This window comes from Bufo gargarizans, chromosome 2 (genome assembly GCF_014858855.1).
Source record: "Bufo gargarizans isolate SCDJY-AF-19 chromosome 2, ASM1485885v1, whole genome shotgun sequence".
In the NCBI taxonomy this organism is placed as follows: domain Eukaryota; kingdom Metazoa; phylum Chordata; class Amphibia; order Anura; family Bufonidae; genus Bufo; species Bufo gargarizans.
In genome coordinates this window covers 206062093-206076670 of record NC_058081.1, presented here as the reverse complement: position 1 = coordinate 206076670, position 14578 = coordinate 206062093, and the positions used below count along the sequence as shown (strand labels likewise).

General features: G+C 43.2%; 1 long non-coding RNA gene across 1 annotated transcript in view; it reads left to right on the top strand.

Moving 5' to 3' along the window:
• Window positions 1-14142, top strand: part of LOC122929748 — a 78264-nt gene extending 64122 nt beyond the window's left edge. The window contains exon 3 of the long non-coding RNA XR_006387995.1: window positions 13966-14142. This is a non-coding gene — a long non-coding RNA (uncharacterized LOC122929748). The remainder of the gene's footprint in view (window positions 1-13965) is intronic.
• The last annotated feature ends 436 nt before the right edge of the window (window positions 14143-14578 follow it).

The following is a 14578-nucleotide window of genomic DNA, read 5'->3' as shown; positions in this document are numbered from 1 at the left end:
ACCAACATTCATATGCACACCGTAGGGATATCTGGGTAATACATCACTCTATAATGAAGAAGAGACTCATGCTATCTAAACTTATGTCTTCATTACAGTTGACTCCTGGATCTAAATCTCAGTCATGAATATGTACATCATTAAGTATGATAACTGTTCATTTGTCTTGTCCTGCAGCAAGTCCTTTGTTATCTATCTGCTTCTGATTGCATAACTATGTACCGTACCTGAATTGTTAAACTTTAATAAACGAGTAAAACGAGTTTGCACAAGCACATAATATAGCATCTGTGCGTACCACAATTCTTTTTCTCTTGGTTTCTGTATGAAATTTCATACAAAATCTAGGCATATAGAAGTACAGTAGGATCCAATAGAAGTCTGTGAAGGTGGAAGTTGTATAGAGCCATAATATACTTGTGTGCTTGATGACTAGCACTCATTTGCTTGCAGTCCCACTATTCCCATATCGTTGCCCTGTTCCCAGCCACTTGGGGTCTCTGGAGGACCAGGAGTTTTTTGGTCCTGTGACAGCTGCGACTAGTCACTGCAAACAGCAGTCACAAATGGTAGAATTTCATCTCACTGCTAGTAACATGCTAGTGACTTGCTGTTCTAGTTCACGTGATCATTGAGGCCAGTGCTTGGACATAGCAGTCATGAGACCAAACCAGTTCTAGTCAGGCATGGGCCCAAAGAGACCTGGACCAAGGCTGTGGCTTGGGAACTGCGGTACTGCAGCAAAGTGTGTGTGTTTTTTTTAAATTTGGCACAGGTTCCAATAGTATTGTTGGTCAGCTCCTTGGTCGGACAACCCCTTTAAGATGACTAGTTTAAATCCTTTATAAATAGATCTATTCATCTTAGTCTCAAATTCCTTCTCCGTTGCTTCTTCAATAGTGCATGAAATGGAGGGTGCATTTAAATAAGGATGGAAAAGCTAATATAATGTCTCCATTTAAATAGACCTCTTACTTTACAATCCCAATAACTCTCCAATATCGGCTGCTTGGGGAATAATCCCTTATGCCTGAATGTAATTACTAAAACTGTATACTTCTATTGCATATTATTTTTTGTTGTACCTCCAACAATATACCCATAACTAATCTCATTAGGTTTTTAGTGTTAACTAAATTTAAAAGTATTAACTTTTTATGTGATACCTTTTGCTTTTGCAGTTTATAAATTATGCATATGTACCTGATAGAATAGAAAGAAACCTTAAAACTAAATTCATTCTGCACAGACTTAACTTTCCGTGTCTTTCATTGCTGTGTGTAGATTTTCTGATACATTTATATTCAAAACTTAATCAGAATTCATCTGCAAAATAAAAACTGAGTACAATAAACAGTAAGTGGAATTGTAGCCGTCTATAGTCTTGAAAAGCATCCAGACAGTGCATCCATTTCAGAATACTCTGTAGGGTTTAAGATACATGTTTTCCATACTAATGATGGGAATGCACACTCACCCAAGCAGGATGACTAATTATAAAAGGCAGCAGTTTTCCTATTGATTTTCTAACTCACAACAACCTGTCAACACTTAAATAATCTCTTAATGCTATTTCATGATAAGCAGTAAGCTATCACCAAAGTCTAATGGGGGTATTTTATACAAATATTGATAAAGTGGTCAATGCTTCATAGCTTGGGGGATCTTGCATCAGGCATATGTATTTAGTAGTATTAGAGACTTGGGAAACTAAGCTGCTGTTGAGTTCTCAACGGGGGTGGACACTGAAAATTAGAGGGTAGACGCACACTGAGGACAGATATCCTATTACGGTTAAGAACTAAGAGAACTAAATCATTACCTTGTGTCTGTTGAAGTATATGGGCTCACAGGCAGGGGTATAGCTATAGGAGATGCAGAGGTAGCAGTCACTACCGGGCCCAGGAGCACGAGGGGGCCCAAAGACACTTGTGGTACATAAGAAGACACTGGTATTATAGAAAGTTCATGCTGGTCAAGTTACACCTCTGGCTGGATGGAAGGAGTTAAGTCAAGAACTTGGCATGGGGGGGGTGCCTTTTCAACTTTTTCCTCAGGTAGCATGAAGGCTATGTGCTTCCCTGGTCACAAAGCAGTGAGGGAAGGGTGGCCTAGCTGAACTCTTGCATCAGGGCCCATGAGCCTTAGCTACGCCCCTGCCTCTAGAAAGCTCTTCACCCTGGCTAGATGGGAACGCCACTATATTCCATTGATATCCCTTAACACAGCATAGGAAAAGAATCAATCTATATCATTTTACTACCTTTGCTAAGTTCAGCAGAGGGCTAAAAAGAAATATCCATTGGTTCAAGGATTTCTCTTGGCCCATATACCCAGCAGATTGCAGCTGATTATGAGGAAAGGGTCGCTGCAGAGAAGCTAAGCTATTAATGCTAACATCCTTGGTGGTCTAGAGTAGTGAATGGGTTGATAAGACCAGATAGCATGCTTTACATGTTGCTGTGCGATACTCTGTTGGCGCATTAACAGTGCTGTGTCTATGCACCTAAGCAAGCCTTTTACACCTGTAATGATCCACCATCTGGACATTTTATGGTGTAGAAATGCGTTAGCCTGCTTTCTGTAATGTCATAAGAAGCACGACAATATTTTTGACACGTTGTATCCAGACAGGGAAATTTGGTTTAATTTCAATAGCTAGTGAGAGGTTATTAGCAGTAGTGAAAATACAATTTCGCTATCTGTCTACCGCTCCACTATCTTCTGTCCCCCCTGTCTAGTGCCTGCGTCAGGGAGAATTGCTAGTGGACAGCTGAGCCCTACATTTTTTAGATTTGAATAAAGCATGGTTTTAAATGTTCTTTCAGGCTAGTCCAAATTAGGCTACTTTCACACTGGCGCTTTGGTTTCCGTTTGTGAGATCCGTTCAGGGCTCTCACAAGCGGTCCAAAACGGATCAGTTTTAACCTTAAAGGGGTTGTCCAGGTTCAGAGCTGAACCCGGACATACCCTTATTTTCCCCCCGGCAGCCCCCCTGAGCCTAGCATCGGAGCATCTCATGCTCCGATGCGCTCCCGTGCCCTGCGCTAGATCGTGAAGGGCACGGGCTCTTGTGTTTTCAATAACACACTGCTGGGCGGTAACTTCCGCCCAGCGGTGTGTTCGGTGACGTCACCGGCTCTGAGGGGCGGGCTTTAGCTCTGCCCTAGCCGTTTTACTGGTACCGCCCATCAGTGCCGGTGACGTCACCGGGGTTCCTGTCAGCCCCATAGAGAGCCCGGTACTTCACCGGAACTCAGAAAAATGCCTTTGCCCTGCGCAATTTAGCGCAGGGCAAAGGAGAGCATCGGAGCATGAACTGCTCCGATGCTCATGTCAGGGGGGCTGCCTGGGTGAAAATGGAGGGCTGTCCAGGTTCAGCTCTGAACCTGGACAACCCCTTTAATGCATTCCTAATGGATAAGGATCAGTTCAGAATGCATCAGTTTGCCTCTGTTCCGCCTCCATTCCGCTTTGGAGGCGGACACCAAAATACTGCTTGTCCATCTGACAAAACTGAGCCAAACGGATCCATCCTGGCACACAATCTAAGTCAATGTGGACGGATCCGTTTTCACTGACACAAAATGGCACAATAGAAAACGGATCCGTCCCCCATTGACTATAAATTGTGTTCAAGACGGATCCGTTTAAGTTAAAGATAATATGTTAAAGATAATACAAATGGATCCATTCTGAACGGATGCATGCGGTAGTATTATCTGAACGGATGTGTTTATGTAGATCCGTGACGGATCCGCACCAAACGTGAGTGTGAAAGTAGCCTTACATTTATCTTTCAAAGACCAAAGGAGTGCATAAGGAAGGAAAAAAGGTGGAGTAAGAATGTGTCAAAATATACAGTGGCTAGAGTGGGCCAGCTCACAGGGCTACACTGGAAAAATGTCTACCCCTATTTCTCAGGGCATTTAATCACAATTTTTTGGCTAAAGACAAACCTTAAAAAGTTTGATCTCCTGTTTTAATACTTTTATTTTTTTTGCATTGAAATATTCTGACCCCCCCCATACATTTTTCATATTTTTCTATGGAGCTGTATGAATGCTCATTTTTTGTGGGGCGACCTGAGTGTATATGACTTTTTGATAATGAAGTGAAGTGACATGGGAGGTGAAGTAACAAAAATATGTTGAATCAGCCATTTTGATTCTTTTCTGTTACGCCATTCACCGTATGGTATAAATACCTTTATATTTTACTAGCACAGGGATTTTGGAAAATTGGGTATACCAATTATCTTTATTTTTTTCTTTCTTTATTTATAAATTATAATTTTTTATATGGGGAAACGGTGTCATTAGAATTTAACATATTTTTCACTTTATAAGAGGCACCTGATGATAACATGCACCTAGGTTTGAAACAAGGGAAAAAAAATAAAAATTCATCAGATCATACCGCCATTTCAAACCTCTGATCAGACCCCCATATCAGATCTAAGATCAGACGACCATATCAGACTTCAGATTAGACCCCCATATCAGATCTTCAGATCAGACCCCCATATTTGATCCTCAGATCATATCTCCATATCAGATCCTCAGATCAGATCTCTATATCAGATCCTCATATCAGACCCCCATATCAGATGCTCAGATCAGACCTCCATGTCAACCTCTTATTTCAATCTCCCATCAGAGTTAAAATAAATAAATGAACTTACCTCTCCTGCTCCACCGCTATTCTGCATATCCAGCAGTCTCTCCTGTGGTCACATTGCCTGGTCTTCTCCAGGCCAGTACTGCATTGTGATTTGACTGCATGTAGCACCAGATTAGAGTGTGCACACTATGTCCTAATGCTGCAGTCAGAACAATGCAGCGCAGAGCCCTGAGGAAGACCAGGCAGCAATGAGCCCAGCAAGCACTAGCAGCTCTACACTCACCGCTCCTTGTGTCTACTGCATACTAGTGAGTGCTTCAATAATGGAAGTGCTCACTAGTACTTACTTTATAAGACGTACTGACATTTTTGCCACACTTTTGGTATAAAGAAAAAAATATGGTGTACATATATAGTATTTCACAAAAGTGAGTACACCCCTCATATTTTTGTAAACATTTTATTCTGTCTTTTCATGGGACAACACTGAAGATATGACACTTTGATACAATGTAAAGTAATCAGTGAAAAGCTTGTAAAATATGGTCTGCCCTCAAAATAACTTAACACACAGCCATTTATGTCATATGGTCAGTGTTGTCCAATGAAAAGATATAATAGAATATTTACAAAAATGTGAGATATGTGAATATATTTTTTATATATTATGAAAAACCACTTAAACATGCGATCTTCTGACCACTTCTCACATAGACTGCAATAATTTAACCACTTCACATTTGGGCCATTTATCCCCTTCCTGACCAGGCTTAATTTTGCATGTGTCATTTTATGTGGTAATAACTTTGGAACGCTTTTACTTATCCAAGCCATTCTGAGATTGTTTTCTTGTGACAAATTGTACTTCATGACAGTGCTAAATTTGAGTCAATATATTTCATTAATTATCGTAATTCACAATTTTCTAAATTTTAATTTCTCTGCTTTTAAAACAGAAAGTGATAAGTTATTTCCCTATCCACATTTGTTTGCAGAGCAGTTGCCATGCTCTTACGCACATTTTACTGCCTTTTATATCCCTCTAGCCTTTTCAAGGACTATTTTAGTGCCATTTTAATGCAAAAAAGTGCCAATTTTAGTGCCCTAAATTGAAATAATTCTTATTTTCAATTGTCGGGTGACATTTTACCATTTTTGGCGTATACAAACCCCTGCTGTGCCTGGGTGACAGGGGCCTAAATCTCTCAAAATCCTCTGTTCTATTGCTGGGTGACATGAACCCCCTTTTGCCGTGAATGAACCCCTGCTGTGCCTCGGTGACAGGGGCCTAAATCTCTCAAAATCCTCTGTTCTATTGCTGGGTGACATGAACCCCCTTTTGTCGTGAATAAACCCCTGCTGTGCCTGGGTGACAGGGGCCTAAATCTCTCAAAATCCTCGGTTCTATTGCTGGGTGACATGAACCCATTTTTGCCGTGAATGAACCCCTGCTGTGCCTGGGTGACAAGGGCCTAAATCTCTCAAAATCCTCTGTTCTATTGCTGGGTGACAAGAACCCCCTTTTGCCGTGAATGAACCCCTGCTGTGCCTGGGTGACAGGGGCCTAAATCTCTCAAAATCCTCTGTTCTATTGCTGGGTGACATGAACCCCCTTTTGCCGTGAATGAACCCCTGCTCTGCATTGCTGACAGGGAACTAAATTTAGTGAAAACATCTGTTACTGATCGCTGATGATAGCATTCCCACCTGACAGCGGGGGCACAGTGGAAGCACAAGGCGAAGGCAGAGGAGGAGGAAGAGGTTGCCAACGCAGCTGTGTCAGCGCCAGCACCTGAGAAGGCAGGGTTAGCATGGGCAAAATGTGGAAAAGCTTTGTCAGCCTTGGAGGTGCTGACCTGCCCTGCAGCCAGTGTATAGTGTGAACATGTGTTTAGCACGGCAGAGAGCATTATCACAGGCCGCAGCCAATGTGGAAAAGCTTACGCTTATTAAAATGAACCAGGCATGGATCCCACAGGACTTGTCCGTACCTTGTGCAGAATAGACATTTATCATACCATTCCAGCCTCAACCATCCATTCTTGTACTCAAGTGCACTTATTCTTTGTTTTATTTTGTTATATGTCCGAATATTTTGGGAATAACCCAATTTAAAAATAAAAAAGAACACAAATCAGTGTTGGCTATAGGGGCGTTGCTAGGGTCTCAAAAGATCCGGGGCACAAGCCCCAATAAATATGCCCCCCCGCACTATGCTGTACTTGCTATACAGCGGCACTTACCTGTCACATCCAGGGCCTCCAGGTGACGTCTCCTCTCTGTCATCATCTTCTCGGTCTGGACAACTTCTCTCAGCCGCCTCGTCTCTGCAGAGTGTGACACACAGACATCTTAGCTTCCTCACTTTCTATCATTATCCCCCAACTGGAGTCCCCACAGTGTTATCCTGCTGCTTGCTATGCCAAAACCTCAACCCCCCCCCCCCCCTCATACCCCCAAATACTATCCTAAAGAAACATTACTGCCCCCCATAGTAATAGTGCTCCTCATAGTCCCACCAATAGTAATTCCCTTCTAGAATGCGCTCATTAGTAACACTGCCCCCATTATTAGAAGAGCCCTCCCATATTAATAATACCCTCACAGAGTCCCTAGTAGAAATAAGGCCCCCTATTGTTCCCCCAGTGGCAATAAAGCTCCCTACAGACCCCACAGTAGTAATAAGGCCCCCATAGTGCGCTTAGTAGAAATAAGGCAGATCTACAAGACCCTCCTATAGAGCCCCCAGTAGTAATAAGAACGCCTATAATGTCCCCTGGATTTTACAGTCCCATGTAAATAACATCACCTCTTCCCCAGCCGCCTCCAACGCACAATCCCATGTAAACATCACCCCCTAAGGCTACTTTCACACTTGCGTTCGTGCGGATCTGTCATGTACTTGTACAGGACGGATCCGCACCGATATAATACAAACGAATGCATCCGTTCAGGAGCAATTCGTTTGTATTAGATTTTAATTTCTAAGTCCCAATACGGATCCGTCCTGACTTACATTAAAAGTCAATGGGGGACGGATCCGTTTACAATTGCACCATTTTGTGTCAATGCAAAGGGATCCGTCCCTATTGACTTACATTGTCAGGACGGATGCGTTTGGCTCCGCAAGGCCATGCGGACACAAAAAACGCTGCTTGCAGCATTTTGAGGTCCGCCTCCAAAATGGAACGGGGGACCGCACGGAGCCGAACGAATGCATTCTGAATGGATCCGCATCCATTCAGAATGCATTGGGGTTAAACTGATGCATTTGGGGCTGCTTGTGAGAGACCTGAAACGGATCTCACAAGCGGATCACCAAACGCAAGTGTGAACGTAGCCTAAAGTGTTTCCCAACCAGTGTGCCTCCAGCTGTTGCAAAACTACAACTCCCAGCATGCCCGCACAGCCAAAGGCTGTCCAGGCATGCTGGGAGTTGTAGTTTTGCAACAGCTGGACTAAGTCCCATGTACATAAACATCATTCCCCCCCACCATCCACTTTCAACATACAGTCCCATGTAAATAACATCCCTCCCTCCCCCAGCCACCTCAAGCACACAGTTCCATGTCAATAACATCCCTCCCTTCAGCCCTAAAATACATCCCAGTTAAATAACTACAACTCCCAGCATTTCTCTGCCTCTCCCTTCACTTACCTCGCCTGTACAGACATCACCATTAGGCTCCGTCTCCTCTTGACTCCGGTCCAATCCTGAACTAGGAAGAGGCGAAGGACCTTTGGTGACATCACAGGCCATGTGATCAGCAAAACAGGCTGTGATAGGATGACCTGGATGGTGACATCATCCAGGTCATCCTATCACAGCCTGTTTTGCTGATCACATGACCTGTGATGTCACCAAAGGTCCTTCGCCTGTTCCAGTATAAGATTCAATTGTATTTGCCGTTCTGTGTACGGCAATACAGTTGCATCTAGCAGGCAGGCAGGACATTCGGGGCATGGGACAAAACATCCGGGGCCCAGGCCCCGAATGTTTTAACCTAGCGACGCCCCTGGTTGGCTACCTATTCCTCCTTCACTGCCACTTCAACCTACACCGCCACGTCAACCTACACCGCCACATCCACCTATCCACCGCCTCCTCAACCTCCTACTCCTAGATCCAGATTGTTTTTTTTTTATTTTCAGTATTTTATGTTATTTTAAGTCATTTCCCTATCCACATTTGTTTGCAGAACAGTTGTCATGCTCTTAAGCACGTTTTGATGCCTTTTGCAGCCCTCTAGCCCTTTCCAGGACTATTTTAGAGCTATTTTAGTGCCCAAAAGTTCGGGTCCCCATTGACTTCAATGGGGTTTGGGGTCAAGTTTGGGTCCCGAACCCAAACTTTTTTTTTCAAGTTCGGCCGAACTTGTCGAACCCGAACATCCAGGTGTCCGCTCAACTCTAGTCATGGGTCAAAGTTCTTCACAATGTAAAAGAACATGGCGGGCTCGAATATCGCCATATGTTCGAATGTTCGGCGAATCGTGAACGAGCAAAGTTTGCCGCGAACCGACCGCTGGGCAAACCGCAAGGCCATCGCTAGTTGGGAATCATGGCACAAGATCTCATGTCCCTCTTCAAGCGTGCTTGGCGAGATGGCCAAATCAAGTAATTGCGATGAAATAAGGTCCTCTGAATTTTTGGCCAGACTGTAAATGGTGGGAGGATCAGGGTGAGGATTATGTTGACCAGATTTCTGGCTACTGAGACTGGATTTGATGGAAGACAGGGTGGTGCTTAACCGACTGGAAGCATTATCTGCTTCAATCCAACCGACCACCTGGTCGAACTGGTCTGACTTCAAGAGTGGTGTCCTGTGCCGCCCTGCAAACTGGGACATGAAGCTAGGTATCTTGGATGATTGTTTTTCTTGTGCTCTGGCAGCAGGCACTGTTTCTCTGCGCCCAGGGCCACGGCCTCTGCGTGCATCATCAGCTTCATGGCAACTTCCCCATCCCTTACTGCTCACCTTCTTCATTTTAAATGTGATATATGCTTCAAAAGTAGTTCATACGTACAGTAGCGTCGGATTTGGAAGTGTATATGCAAAAAAATTTACAAAGGTATTTGTGATGAGGAAACGTTTTACAGGACAGGTACCACAGGTAATGTCACAGTTCACAGTGTTTACGGAAAAATTGTACTGGATGTCACAGATATTTTAGGGATGCGCACACTTTAAACAGGAGATGTGGCGGGGATAATTTAACTGTCCTCACGGGACACTGTCTATGTAAAAAGTGCACTGGATGTCACTGATATTTTAGGGATGCGCACAATTTAAACAGGAGATATGGCATGGATAATTTAACTGTCCGCAGTGGACACCGTCTATGGAAAAACTGCACTGGATGTCACTAATATTTAAGGGATGCGCACACTTTAAACAGGAGATGTGGCGCAGAAAATTTAACTGTCCGCAGGGGACACCGTCTACGGAAAAAGTGTACTGGAGGTCACTGATATTTTAGGGATGCGCACAGGGGTGGGATACAAAGTTTTCCCAATAGGTTTCCTACTTAACTGCGGACATGCGTCGTCATGACACATGTTTACATATACAGGTGGAACTCAAAAAATTAGAATATCGTGCAAAAGTCCATTTATTTCAGTCATGCAAATTAAAAGGAATTGCATTAATGCAGCTTAAAATTTGAATTTTGTGAAAAGGTTCAATATTCTAGGCTCAAAGTGTCACACTCTAGTCAGCTAATTAATCCATACCCCCTGAACAAAGGGTACATACTTTAAAATTAAGACTTTGGGGTTTCATAAGCTGTAAGCCATAATCATCCAAATTATAAGAAATAAAAGCTTGAAACATCTCGCTTTGCATGTAATGAGTCTATCTCATATGTTAGTTTCACCTTTTAAGTTGCATTACTGAAATAAATGAACTTTGCACGATATTCTAATTTTTCGAGTTTCACCTGTACATACACCATATTTATGCCACACACATACACATAAATACACCATATACATGGTACACATACATAAATACACCATATATACACTACACACACATACTACCCAACTTTTAAAAAGCCTAAGGAACCATGACGATCACCCTGACGAAGGCCGCACAGCTTGGTTTCGGCTAGAGAGGTCCAATCCGGATCATCATAGATAAGACCCAAAGCTTCGAAAAAAAATTAATCTACTGACCGGAGAGACTGTGATTCGGTCGGCAGAGAAAAAGCCCATGACTGCGCATCTCCCTTAAGCAAGGAAACAACCACACCGACTCACTGTTTCTCATCCCCAGATGAGTGTGGACATGGCCTAAAATATAGTTTGCATGCCTCCCTAAACAAAATGAAATTATCACGTCCCCCAGATAATCTGTCTGGAAGGGCAATTTTATGCTTCAGATAGGCATGGTCTCGACCACTACCACCAGAACCAACAGCCTGTGATCTCTGCATTTGCAATACGGTCATGCGGTCAGCTACCTCCAAAGACAGTGCAGCAACAGGATCCATTGCTGCACACAAACAAACAAAAAATGAAGGTTTTGGCAGTTTATAATGTTACATTTCGGTGTGGGAGGGAAACACCACACCGAGCATAGGAGGGAAGGGGGGAACAGGGGATCCGGCCTAAGAACTAGGGAAGGAAGATGGACACCTCCTAGTGAAAAGACTAACCAAAATTCTGACAGACTACCAGTATGAACAGACCCCAAAGGAATGTGAGTTCATACGCAGGAATACCTAGAGTCCTATCTAGCCCTATAGGACCCTGGTACTAATGGCAGAGACGAGACTACTTGTGCCTCCAAAAGGAAGAACGAACAGGAGTCTTCTACAGGCCTAATACAAACAATTGGGAAAAGCAACACACATAACCCAAACAAAAATCGAAAGGTAAAGACTTAACCTGAATAACTCATCTCCCCCGGACCTACTGCCGCTGCTGACGAGCTCCAGATCGGGATTCAACCAGCAACACGGTTCTCCGATCCGGCTGTAATTTTAACAACCGTATCCCGAGAACAGGAGGGAACCGGCAGAATCCCATGCTTGGATGCGCACACTTGAAACAGGAGATGTGGCGCAAATAATTTAACTGTTTGCAGCGGACACCATCTACGGAAAAAGTGCACTGGATGTCACTGAAATTTTAGAGATGCGCACACTTTAAACAGGAGATGTGGCGCAGATAATTTTACTGTCCGCAGGGGAAATCGGAAATCAATAATAATGATATATAGGAGCTATTGTATAATTACCGGAGTGATGATTAAATACACTTGTGTCATAGGTCAAAGTATCATATGCTACATACACTGCCAAGCAAAAGGGTAACCACGCTTTGGTTATACAGCCTTATAACGCCATGTGAACAAATTTGCTGTGTGCATATTGCAATTCACTAACATTTAACCCCAAGTACAGTGCCTTCAAATCATAAACTATCAATAACTGTGATAAAAGTGTAAGCACTTTTTTTGTATTTTAACACAAAGCCACTTGTGAGTAAGGTGTTACAGCTACAACTGGCATCTAAAACATTGAAGGAAGAAGTTGTAGTCCAAATGGCAGGCACCCAAATGGTTGAAAACCAAGATGTACATCTATCTGCAGTAAAGACCAAAAGTTTGGACACACCTTCTCATTCAAAGAGTTTTCTTTATTTTCATGACTATGAAAATTGTAGATTCACACTGAAGGCATCAAAACTATGAATTAACACATGTGGAATTATATACATAACAAAAAGGTTTGAAACGACTGAAAATATGTCATATTCTAGGTTCTTCAAAGTAGCCACCTTTTGCTTTGATTACTGTTTTGCACACTCTTGGCATTCTCTTGAGGAGCTTCAAGAGGTAGTCACCTGAAATGGTCTTCCAACAGTCTTGAAGGAGTTCCCAGAGATGTTTAGCACTTGTTGGCCCTTTTGCCTTCACTCTGCAGTCCAGCTCACCCCAAACCATCTCGATTGGGTTCAGGTCCGGTGACTGTGGAGGCAAGGTCATCTGGCGCAGCACCCCATCACTCTCCTTCATGGTCAAATAGCCCTTACAGAGCCTGGAGGTGTGTTTGGGGTCATTGTCCTGTTGAAAAATAAATGATGGTCCAACTAAACGCAAACCGGATGGAATAGCATGCCGCTGCAAGATGCTGTGGTAGCCATGCTGGTTCAGTATGCCTTCAGTTTTGAATAAATCCCCAACAGTGTCACCAGCAAAGCACCCTCACACCATCACACCTCCTCCTCCATGCTTCACGGTGGGAACCAGGCATGTAGAGTCCATCTGTTCACCTTTTCTGTGTCGCACAAAGACACGGTGGTTGGAACCAAAGATCTCAAATTTGGACTCATCAGACCAAAGCACAGATTTCCACTGGTCTAATGTCCATTCCTTGTGTTCTTTAGCCCAAACGAGTCTCTTCTGCTTGTTGCCTGTCCTTTGCAGTGGTTTCCTAGCAGATATTCTACCATGAAGGCCTGATTCACACAGTCTCCTCTTAACAGTTGTTCTAGAGATGTGTCTGCTGCTAGAACTCTGTGTGGCATTGACCTGGTCTCTAATCTGAGCTGCTGTTAACCTGCGATTTCTGAGGCTGGTGACTCGGATGAACTTATCCTCTGCAGCAGAGGTGACTCTTGTTCTTCCTTTCCTGGGACGGTCCGCATGTGAGCCAGTTTCTTTGTAGCGCTTGATGGTTTTTGTGACTGCACTTGGGGACACTTTCAAAGTTTTCCCAATTTTTCGGACTGACTGACCTTCATTTCTTAAAGTAATAATGGCCACTCGTTTTTCTTTACTTAGCTGCATTTTTCTTGCCATAATACAAATTCTAGAAGTCTATTCAGTAGGACTATCAGCTGTGTATCCACCTGACTTCTCCACAACGCAACTGATGGTCCCAACTCCATTTATAAGGCAAGATATCCCACTTATTAAACCTGACAGGGCACACCTGTGAAGTGAAAACCATTTCAGGTGACTACCTCTTGAAGCTCATCAAGAGAATGCCAAGAGTGTGCAAAGCAGTAATCAAAGCAAAAGGTGGCTACTTTGAAGAACCTAGGATATGACATATTTTCAGTTGTTTCACACTTTTTTGTTATGTATATAATTCCACATGTGTTAATTCATAGTCTTGATGCCTTCAGTGTGAATCTACAATTTTCATAGTCATGAAAATAAAGAAAACTCTTTGAATGAGAAGGTGTGTCCAAACTTTTGGTCTGTACTGTATATGAATATTTTCTAAAGCTAGTTCTTTCCTAGAAATACTCCTTGTTGTCTTTGGCCCAGTTAGAGAGGTAAAGAAAACATCCACCATTTTTAAAATAATGTATGTTTTTTCTTTATAGACCCCCATCCCCACAGGCCATCTGTTGCATAACTTGTGTGTAGAAGATAAGGACATAAACCACCATTTACTGAGATTAGAACAAGGCAAAGAACTAAATACCAGTGAGTACACAACCTCCTACCATAGCCTGATACAGGAACACATATAAGGCTGTTATAAGGGATTTACAGCATTCAACTTCCATATACATGAGAGACTGTTTATATCTGGATGTAAATTGCTGTCAGGACCCTGCTTACAGTAAAGTTCTTAGTTGGATTTGAACCCTGCCTCAGTCTTCCATCTCCATACTACAACCACTCTCATCATTTTACATTTTGCACCAAAACCGTCAAAACTGTGAGTAAAGAACTAACAGTTATTATTCCTCGGTACACCGTCAACTCGCAAGTTATCCCCCTGCAGTCCCGGTTGACCAGTCTTTTATTTTTTTTGTGGATGCACATTTCCGTGTTCTTAATATCATTCAGGGACAAATTGGCTGGTGGGCTGACTGCCTTCTACTAGGCAGTGGGCCACCGTCTTTAACACAGACACAGGCCACTGCCCTGTGCGGTTGGGATTTTAAAAGTCCATGCTCTGGTACTCCCATTTTGACACCATATATATGG